General features: G+C 31.2%; 1 protein-coding gene across 7 annotated transcripts in view; it reads right to left on the reverse strand.

Annotated features, from left to right (window-relative positions):
• The window catches only part of LOC123671336 (hepatocyte nuclear factor 4-gamma), a 72,191-nt gene that overhangs the window by 38,017 nt on the left and 21,959 nt on the right, over positions 1-12,215 (reverse strand). The gene's annotated exons all lie outside the window — the stretch shown is intronic.

A 12,215-nucleotide genomic window follows, 5' to 3' on the forward strand; every position in this document is an offset into this window, starting at 1 on the left:
CGTGAATGATGATAACACAGATTGATGTTTGAGAAATCTGTTATTTAATCCAATCGGTAATTTTGAAACCAGATGTTACTGTTGCTTCGGAAAGTAGCCAAATTGTATATTTTTCATGACCGAGCAATCCCATGCTCTGTCGGATTTGGGAAGTATTTTTGTAGGACTTGTTCAACCATGATACTTGATGGTGTTCAACTACTGGTTGCAATAAAAATCGAATTCGGGTTATTTTTGAGAAGTAATCCGAAGAAATCCTTTCTATATTGGAGTTGCCGATCGAGGAAATATATGATGTTGGGTTATAAATGTTGTAATATAATATAAATTTTTTGGTGGGGAAGGAGGATGAAGCCCCAAAACCCTCACTAGCTTCTTTAGTAAAGTGATTCTATACAAGGTGAGTCGAAAATGTGTATCGAGATTTATGGGGGTAATAGTACATACATTGAAAAATAAGTATAGTTTGATGAATAAATTTATAGCCCAAAATGCATATTAAGGGAGATATATCCTTCCAAAGTTAATAAAATTCAAAAAAATTGGAAGGATATATCTCCATTAATATGCATTTTGGGCCATCAATTCATTAATTAAACTAAACTTAACTTTAATGTACATACATCCCATTTTGGGTAAGACAGCCAGGTTTCTCGCTTGTTATTTAAGATAGAGCCTTTGGTCTAATCAGATTTTGCATAACTGTTTCCGTTCAAGAGATACAGGGCGATTTTGGAAATTGATACTTTTCGGACCCCTCCTTTATCTCCGAAGTTATTAGAAATAATGCTAGGTAAAAACTACGTCTGAATCAGAATTCTGCGTAGAATCCAGTGGCGTACTCAAAAATTTTTTTCTGGGTATGGTTTTGAAGATTCAACACAAACCTATATGTTTTTAATGGAACACCCTATATATCAGTACTTCGTTGAATTCGTCATTTTTTTCCCATCAAAATGATGTATGAAACGATGTAGGTAGGATGTTCAAAAATGTAAAAAAAACACTAAAACATCAAATAATGATGATTTTTTGTTAATGAGCAATGGATTTTCCATATGAAAAAAGGATCAATTGGATAATCTCAAAAAACGATTATTTTCTCCGCAATGAAAGGATTGGTACAAAAATTGAGGATATAAACTGAAATATTAAAAAACACGAGAATGGAAAAATTGTCTAGATAGAATAGTTAATCCCTAAATTCTCCAAAATTTGATTTATCAGATAACAGATAATTAAGCTTGATTCAAGGCCACTATTGTCTTATATATTCATTGTATATCAGTTCAATTCAGTCCTTTTCCTGTTCATTCCAATAAACCTACTATTTATAATGTAGAATTAACGGAATTTTTATGTACATGAATTATTTCAGGCCACTTTTTAACTATTTAAAATAAGGATCATTCAACACTGATATAACAAGATTGCTTTATTCCATTTGAACTGAGAAGACTTTTTGGCAGGTAATGAATTGAAAAATTTCAAATACTCATTATACTCAAATATTCATTATTTATAGTTTCAAGATTTTAATGAATAGAAACGTGGAATATATCAAATATTCAATTATAATAACTGCATTGAAGTATATCTCATTCTAAGAGTCTATATGAGAAAATATTTCATATGCAAAATTCTCATGTCCTCCATCCTGAAATTATAAAATACTTATTTCTTCAGAAGAAGTGTTTTATGTTATGCTCCCAATTAAACTGTGATCCACGTAAATCCCAATTTTTTCTTCATATTTTTAATTGAAGAATATATGAATATTCGGAACAATAATTATTTTTAGACCCGATATTCTGGTCGAAGTAGGTAGTTTATTTCAAGGTTTGATCAAAAACTTAATAGCTTAAACTTGAACGGAAAAATTACTCTGTTCAGCAAGGTTGGATATTTGAAACAAAAATTAGATACCATTCAGTAGTTGGGATTTTCCCCTCACAAGAGATATACAAAAAAATACTTCCATAATTACACATTTCCATTGCTGAATAAATAATTGAAGGTGTTGTGAAACATGTAGATTAACGACACAGTAACTAAACAAAATCGGTTTTATTGACACAAGTTCTATACATGGTGTTTCCTAATTACGGTACGAAATTTCAGAGGTGAAAGTTAAAAAAAAGATTTTTATAGAATATCATAAATATTTTTTTAATTTGGTTGGAATTCTGTGCAAGTATTTGAAACAGCAAGGTCAATTTTTTTTCTTTTACTTTTGGTTTTCATTTTATGTTGTCCATCGCTAGTTTTTAGAATAAGTTAAAGTGAATTCTAACTTTTTTCTGAAGAACGAAGCTTGATATAAAACAAAACATAAGAGACCACCACAATGTAGAATTTTCAGTTGCTTAATTTAATAAAACACAGAACAGTCAGTGGCGTACCTTTTTTTATCAATATTGTTGACTGTGGTTCCAACGGAGACCTAATAATGTCAATATAGTTAATGCTCAACAATGCGCCTTATCATTTTAAACAGCTGTACCAAATTTCAACCAAATCGGTTCAAAAATATTTATGATATCTATTACATATTATATAAACTTCTCAGAAACAAAGCAATTCCGGACAAATGTTCATCAGAATTTTTTTTCTGGAATCATTACGTAGCATTATTAGAAAATACCAGTAATTGAATTCAAAAATCAAAAAAAACACTGATGTTGTATCAAAATCTTTTAGATACTTGTTCAAATATATGTTCATGTAATTTCTTCCTGAAATTTTCTGTTTTAATATTATTAATTCTTCTGAACAAAGTTAATACTTCCTGATCTATAACAAGTCATGATAACCTAGAATTACCTGATACTCTCGATACAATGTCATTTATCACTTTTTGAAACATTTGTGTATAAAACTGTTACAAGGATTTGCGAACACGACAGACACAAAAAAACTGGTTTTTCAGAGTGGTCTGAAATGAATTTTGCAGGCGTAAATTTTGAAATCAGAGACCAAAAATTGTATAAGTGGTTTTTATCCATAGCAATACTTTTTGAGCTTCTCCAATACATGAATAGCTTCACAACATAACAGAAGACAAGAATACTCTGAATGCCACCAAGTAGCCAAAAATAAGATAAACTTATTTACCTCGCATAGCTTCCGTGACAAGATCGAAAATTGGTATGACTTCAAGAAAGCGCTGAAGGATTTATTTTCATTAAACTGATTGTTTTATAGTCTACACCTCTGTTTTCCCGATATCATACTTCCTATTCAATTCGAATTAAGTCATCATGTTCTTATGGCGTGCAACGTTTTCGCTCAGATGAATATAAACTTCTCTATTTCAAAGAGTTAACGTGAACAAATTTCATAATGGAAAAATTCAGGAACTGTTGGCAAAAAACGAATAAACTCTGTGAATTTCAAGTTTATCGTTTCCTCAATATCAGAGAAAGTCTAAACCTATACAAAAAGTTGAAACAAATGGCGAGGTGAGTTTTTGAATCCGTAGTTATTGGCTCAAAATTCCGATTAAAGCTTTCACGAATTCGTAACACACAGAGTATTATAACTAGGAAATTAATAGATTATACATATACTGGGAGTGAAGGATTTTCCAATAAGAGGTTTCATTTTGATATTAGGAAATATTAGTATATTTTAAGAGAAATCGATGGATGTTTATTGCATTGTAAAGAGGAAAGTATGCCATTAACCAAGGAAAATGAAATCAACCAAATGGCCGCCACGGCTTTAGTTGCAGCATCATATTATTTTCATGAAAATTTCCCTGGCCAATTTGCACATTCGTTGTCATATGTTCTCGATAACTTCAATTGAATCCATTGTGGAGCATTGACCTAGGCCTTACCTTTCACGTGGCCCCAAAGAAAGAAGTCTAAAGATGTTAAATCAAAAGATCTCGGTGGCCAATTGTGAGCTCCTTTACGAGAAATTACACGGCCAGGAAATTCTCCTTGAAAAGTTATGATTGTTTCGTTGCTTGTGTGCCACGTAGCACCATCTTGTTGAAAATGAACGTCGTACACATTAATAATTCTCAATTCCAGCCTTAAATCATTAATCATCGAATCGACCAACCTGAGTTTTCGACAGCACTGCGGGCTACAGCATCAATATTCTCAGTTGTTTCGATTCTACACGTCACTAATTTGTCCCAAGATTTCAAATTTTTTCACCAGTTTTACTCTTGCCGGCCGAGAAGGATCTTCAGGAGGACCCAAAAGTGCTTTAGTTTTGAGAACTGTGAGTGCAAAAATTTCAACAATTTTTAGTGAATTTTAACAATTTCAGTGCGTTGTTGAAGCGTGTATCCTTCTATTTTTATTAATGGCGCAGTTTTAACATGTCCAATGTCAAAATATGACAGCTTCAAAAGTGACAGCTGCCCAGGTAGCGGGCTATTCAAAATGAATTATGTATCTTATTGGAAAACCCTATAGAAAATTGTAATACTTTTCGAGAACTTCTAAATTAAATGAACAAGAACAAGTATCAACTAAATGGTGTTGAATGAAATGTTGAATGAATAATATTCAATCCTACGAAATAGATTGCAAGAAGGTATATTAAATATTGCTATCACAACCAGTATGGAACAGGGATAGTAATAAAGCATATTTAGCCGTAACTGCATATTACGTTTACGATAATTATATTACTTCTGAAGTTTTGATGACTAGAAAATTACTAGGTTTCCATTCAAAGGAAATAATTTCATAACCCTGACAGAAATAACTAATCAATATTATGTAGTTACAGCTACTACAACATTGATTTAAATGAAGTTAATAACACCATAAATATAAATTCTGCTCGTCCGCAACGCTCTGAAATCAGCTTCTCCTAATTCTCTTCATGTAGTATCAATTTCGTCTTCAAGATTAAAGTTTCTGAATTCTGAAGACGAAATTGATCTGAGCACTGTTTCTGAAACCCGAATGTTTAGTCCTAGATATTTTTAAACTCCCATCTGATTCTTGAAAATATTGAAATATATAGGCATCGAATGGTCTTGAAAACTGGTATCTGATTATGCCCATTTGTAGAAGAAAGGAAACATGTATCAATTTTCCGAGAAATCTTCATTTGAATCATAGAGTGAATGATTTCCTTTCATTAGAGAAAATAAATCCAGATTCTGATCTAAGACATTATGAAAACAAAAAAATTCTTCCTTGCAATTCAGAAATTCTACACTTCCACCATATTGAATAAGTGTTCTAGATCAGAGAAATTATTTTTGAATGCTTTTGACTTTGGAAGGCAACTATAAAAATTTCAGGGGAGATGAAATTCATACAGAGCCAAAGTTCCATCCCAAAATTATGAAAAATAATGAACCAAAATATATTTAGATATAACCTAACCAATTCATCATTCGTTGCTTATGTATAATAAAATAAAAAAAATATTTTATACAATGACTTAATATCTGAACAAATAATTACAAAAAAAATTATTTTATTCAAAAATTCATAACTCTGAAACTATCAATGCTAGGACTTTTCGGTAAAGAATATTGTTCTCAATGTATTGATTTCAAGTTCATGTTTATGTGCGGTGAGGTTATGTTGAGTTCATGTTTATGTGTTGTTGAGTTGAAAACAAATCTATTTTTGATATTGTCTTCTTGTTTTTCACTTAAAATTTCATTAATTCTTGAGCTAAGAGTATTCATGCGGTATTGCAATTTCTTGGCGTGGCGACACATAAGTGAAGTTCTGCCTTTTATTCACTTGTATCGTAATATACACTATGTTCGTAAAGTATGGAACAAATTCATTTTTAGAAACAATCCCATTTTAAGAAATAATCCTGAAACAATTCGATTTTTTATATTAATTTACAGTATTTCAAAATAATCTTCTAATATACAGGGTGAATTACTTTCGAGTAATGACGTCACCGTCATTTTTCTTTAATGGAACACCACCAATCAGCCCAGCTAGAGTAATCGAAAAATTGAGACAAAATGGGGGTGTTATATCATATTTAAAAAAAATGACGATGACGTCATTACTTGAAAGTAATGCACCCTGTATATTAGATTATTATTTTAAAATACGGTAAATTAAAATAAAAAATCGACGAGTTTCAGGATTATTTCTTAAAATGGTCTGTTTAGCTGAAAATGAATTTGTTCAAAACTTTACGGACACAGTGTATAATATTATTAATATTTCCACCTCACTTCTACACAACTACGAAAGCATCTACACAAATTATTCATGATGTTTTTGTTTACAGATGAATTTGTTGAATGTTGGGTCTATTTTTCGATGAACCGGTGCATGAACTTTATTTAAACGTCTCACTTGTCCACATTTTTATCAGACTTTGTATTCGCTAAGTCAACAATTCTTGGAAATATGGTGAATGAGAGGGAAATCTAGAATTATTTATCCTGTTTATTAATTCAATACAGATAATGTCAAGTAGGAATAACTGGATGTTTTTTATTCAGCGATGGTTGATAAATTATTCAATTATAGAGTAAATAATATCCTATCCCAAATATTTGATCACCGGGTTCTCAGTTGGCACTCACATAAATATACCAATATTACTTTGCTAGTAGCTAGTAATCATTTCAAATGTACAGGTTTCGTAATCTTCAGAAATAATTTTCATTATGTGTAGTACGAAGAAATAGATGAGATTTCGTACTACAAAACATTTTCTGACAGTTTTGTGATTAGTAAGGTCAGTTTAGTTTGAGCGCGAGTTAAAGAAGGACACTTGGTTGGGAGGTTCTTATGCATCCATCTTATATTCCTGACCTAGCACCAATTGGTTACCATCTGTTCCTGTCAATGGCGAACAATTTTGTTCATGAAAAATTCCGTTCAACAGAGACCCGTGAAAATAGACTGCCACAAATTTTTGCCAATAGGAACGAGGGCTTCTATGAGTAAAACAATTCGAAATGAGAACAAGTTATCGAACGAAACGGCCATGATGAAAATTAATTTTAGATCGGTAAAATGTTGTTTACAAGTTTATTTCATCATATGATTTATGATTTCAAAATGGTTCCGAATCAACGATTTGGTTTTAGTAAGGAAGCTGAACTGTAAATGATATAAAAAAAATACCCGGATACCAAATATGAGAGATAATGCTATGAAGATACATACTGGAAATAAAAACTTGGTATTGTTTTTTTGTTACCCAGCAACCTTCAAAACGCTTGATGTTTCACCTTGAGATTTCACATGCTTATTAGTTTATAGAACTGAGATTATAATGCAGTTATGATAAAAACATTAGGATCATCAAAAGGTTTCTCAAATTAAGGTTTTTTCCATTTCCAAATATTCATATAAATTAGATATTTCATTCGATGAGCTAAGAGCTACTTGCATTAAAACTTATGGCCAAATTGATTGCAAGATATCATTTGATTACTTCTTTTGAGAATTTTATCTACCCGCTCTAACTCAAAGAAAAGAAATTTAAAATCATTTCGAAATTAATTCAATATACATATCATGAAAAAATGATACTTAAAATATTATGCCACAAATTGTACAACTCCTAGAATGAAGGGTTTTTCAGCTGAAAATAATATTTTTTTCCTAAAAGCAAATTTGCTTTCGCTTCGCTTTCGAAAAACATGGTGTCAAAGTTAACCAGTTTTCAATAAATACCTACACAAAAATTGATTCTGATGAAGCTTGGCAAGCTTATTCATGGTAATATAGAGATCAATAAAAAACAAAAAAATAGTGGTGCACAATTATTTCACCTACTAAGAATCTGAATTCTTAAAGAATATTTTTGACTGAAAATCCGATACTGAACGTTAGATGGTTCAATTCTGGGTCACCCTGTGAAGATTATAGACGTTTTTTAATCTTATCTGCTATCACCCCTCATGTCGAGGTTTCTCGATGAACTTTATCGGTCTTCTATGACAGCGTTTCGACAGCCAATTTTTAATCTTTATCAGTAATAATTCATAAGTATGTTTATCGACTACTAGTGATAACATGAAACCTGAAGGGTTTGTCAGAGAATTGAATCAGATAATATTTCTTGTATTTTAGATATTTATAATCCATATACTCAGTCAATTAAAAAAAGACCTGCCTCAAGAATCAGCATAAAATTTTTAATATAGGGAATTCCTTGAAATAATATGATATGACATATGAATTAACCTTGAATGAAGCACATTTTGATGTTTAATGGTTAATTCATTATTTCTCATAGTTATGGGAATGTGATTTGTCAATTGTGGGATTCGAGCATCATGATATTATTCAATTAATATGATGTTTTAGAGCCAGGTACCTTTCGTTATCCCAAATGGTATACTGCTGGTAATTTTTAGGTTTTCATGGAAAAAATACAAAATATTAACTTCAAGGATTTCTGTCTGTTTGTCCCTAGTTGTTGCACGGAAACTATTGAATATTTCATTCAAACCAACTGAAAGTAGGTTTTTTCACAGCTTAAAAAAGATTTGTTCATTTTTCATAACAAAAAAGCCTTTACACTGCATTGCTTTGGCAATGTGAATTTGATGCCGCCTTGGTATCACTGTTGATGTGAAAATAGTTCTCACTATCGAAAGATTCCTGTTCTATAGGCATTCAAAAAGGAATACAAAAAAAATGCAAATCTTAGATATGTGATACAAATCTATTTTAATAGTTATGCTGTAATCAAAATATTGAGCTCCCATATACCAACAATTCGAATTAGATTTAGGAGTGCCTAAGGTAAATTAATGAATTAAACAACAAAATGATAGGGTCTTCTTAGTCTGGGTTCCTAGTCACTTCAGAATCAAATGACACGAAGAGGACAATATACTTTTCAGAAAGGGAGCGTGAACGCATATTACAGGATCTGTATAGAATATAGCCCCTATAAAAAAGAGTTTTAAAATGAGGAGAAAACCGAAAGAGAAATACTCTGGCTGAATCTTGGAGGAATAGATCATGCCAAAATACAGCAAGATCCATATAGTATGTCAGACAGACCATGCTACAACTTCACACTGGCCTCTTTACTAACAGGTCATTACATTAAAGGTTATCCTCGGATCCTCTGATAAACTCATTGTCATTGGGAAGTCCCTACTGACGAGTGCTGAATTTTTGAGGAGAAAAAAGAGTGCATCGACATTACAAGCCACTGTCAAAAAATTCTTTGGTTGATACAGGAATTAAGAAGCCTTAAATCCATTCCAGATACTGGAGCTCATTAAAACCCTAGAACTGGAGGGCGAGCTAAAGATGATGCAGTGACGAGAGCAGCTCTGATGGGAACACAATAGACCTTCCCATTGGGCACAGGTACGTTAATATAACGTTGTCAAATGAATCAAAACAATAAAATTTGTGACTTATTAGCTAAAAATTGACATTAACTTAAAGTCAGAATAGTTACTTATAATACAAGTGCCGAAGGCATTGATATTCTTCCACGAGTTCAAAATTCAAAAACGAGCCACGAAGTGGCGAGTTTTGGAATGAACGAGTGGTAGAATGAGCCTTCTGTACGAGTATTATACATTATTTTCTCTAATTCATTGCATTTTCATTGAAATTAATGAAATATTTCCATAAATATCATTTAGTGATTTTTGCATTGAAAAATGTTGGTTGGCAGAACTGATTTCTTTAAGGCAAATTGATGAATTGACAGATAAAGCCGTGGCGGAAAGTTCGGAGTACCAACATAGAATAATAAAATATAACCATGAAAACTGTGCGTTTCTGATATATTCTCGCACGATTTTGTTCCACAAAATGTGGAAGAATGAACGGAATAACCACAGAATTAGAGAAAGGTGCTTATGCGTACTTGTTCAAATTCGTATTCACCTATGTTTTCACGAAGTTTCGTATATTTTGCTTCAATATTCCTATTTATCAAAGAGAATATTAATCATACCTCCAACTGTTCATGAGAAATTTCGAATATAAAACTACTTTTGTGAATTCTGCCCCAAAACATTCCCAAAAAAAGTGAGAGAATTCATAGAATACAATAATGAAGCCAGTGAGATTACAGAAACTCAAGTGAATAAACATAACTGAAAAACATAACGAGAGAATATTTGATTAATACAGTTCTTGTTCAGGAAATTAAATGATAATTAGTTGGACCAACTAAAAGATATTCATCAGACCATGCAACCCTCAAGAATCTGATATTATTAACACTTTAGTAGTAACAGTCACGTTTACTTCATAAACTGATTTTCTTAAAAAGTTCATCAAATTGTTTTTCGACAATATCAAACAAACAACAAGTTGTTAAGCCTGAATGAGTTGTTATTCTGTTTTAGAACGGGTTCCCTCAAATGATTCAACCAATTTCCTAATGGGTCGATCATTTCTATAATAAACATAGGTACGTAGACAAAGTGGATTTTGATGTTTCGTGTGAACTGATCAGAAAAATATTGTCAGATATTTAGGAATAAATGGAACTCGAATGCTTTATTGATATACCTATACATGATCTAAATGAAATAGAAATCTTGTCACTGAAATCCGAAGAAAAAAAAATTGCTCAAGGCATTTCCTGTGAGTACTAGATTACTTAGGTACGTAGTAATTTTCATGGAATTTGAAGAAATACAATTTAAGACTTATATTTCAAGATTTGATTTGAGTGCGACGAAATTATTATTTTAGATCATCTTATGGGTGTTTTTTTGCAATTTTTACAATCAATAAAAATATCTGTTGTTAATTTTACATTGTAAATGGCATGTAATGGAATGGACGTATGACAAAATTTGTCGGAATAGTACAGATTAGTGGAAAAGTTATGAATTCGTGACAAGAAATAAAGATTAAAATAAGTCTAGATACTTGATAAAGATTATATAATATAAATATTACAGATATTTTGTAGAAACCCTAAGTTCTGATATACCTTTTGAAATTGTCATTGTTGAAATTGTGTGAATAATGAATAACTATGAATAATATGAATAAATATGTACAAATATCAAAAAAAAATATCAGAAGTGAGGGTTTCTTTATGATTTCTGTAATATTTCCAATATTTATCAACAAATTTCATCGAACAACCACCGCATATTCTTGATATCACTTCAACCGACTTCTTTATCTTTTTAGAACTCAAATTACCACTTCCGAGATACCTGTTGTTAGTCGATAGAAGACAAAAGAAAATTCGCAAGTAGTCGATACATAAAAATGCGTTCGAAGATTGAATTATTTGTACTCGTAAGTATATTATTTAGTTAAAGACCTACTTGAAGGCTATGTAATAACTTTGAGTAAATAAAACATAGTTTGTGTTCATTTTGTACAATTAATATCGGTACCTTTTTGACATAACACCGATTTCAATTTGAGCTCTTTGAATTACTATAAAATGACCGTTATTATATTTACTCGTTTCATTGGATAAATAGGTAATAGCCATTTAGGCAAGCAGTAGCATCTCCTAAATTTCTGGTTTTAGATTTTACAATTTTAATTATTCATTCAATAAATTGCAGAATACTTTACAGGGTTATATTCACTCAAGAAGAATAGAAATATCAGATAACATCAGAGATTACTCAAATTCAGAATAATGGTTTTATTATGGTTTTCGAGAATTCGAGTTGTAAATACGGCAGAATATTTAAGAGATCTAACGAAAGTGGCTCCTCAGTTCTTCGTCGATTTGAGTTTATCCAAAAATACCTTCGGGTGTTTGGCCCATTAGTATGTTTGAATTCTTGAGGTCTTTTTCAAACCAAGGACACAAAGCTGTTAATTCTTGATTTATCATGAGCTATGCATTTGTCATTGAACCTTGAAAATTCACTTGAGGACTAAATAAAGATACTAGGTTTTGAAAACAAATTTTGTAACCAACATTATGAAATTATGATTCGCTATTAAGTATGATATCAATTTTGAAGGAATTTTGATTCGTTACTTTTCACAATTTTCAGGAATCCATAAAGGTTTAATGATTTGATCCAAACAATATGAGGCATTGAAGATGCTTATTACATTATGAGCTGTAGTTTGAAAAATCAGCAGTCACAAAGAAGTGCTTTCATTTCCTCTATTCATCATACAGAATAATCTATTCAATGAACGCAAGTATGCAGATGAGTTAATCAAACTGTTACATATTCAACGATCAGTCAGATCTAATAAAAGAGTATAACTTCGATCTAAAAATATCCCAAGTATGATTTTACCTTCGCCATTAGAAAAACTGTATTATAA

This window comes from Harmonia axyridis, chromosome 1 (assembly GCF_914767665.1).
Source record: "Harmonia axyridis chromosome 1, icHarAxyr1.1, whole genome shotgun sequence".
In the NCBI taxonomy this organism is placed as follows: Eukaryota; Metazoa; Arthropoda; class Insecta; order Coleoptera; family Coccinellidae; genus Harmonia; species Harmonia axyridis.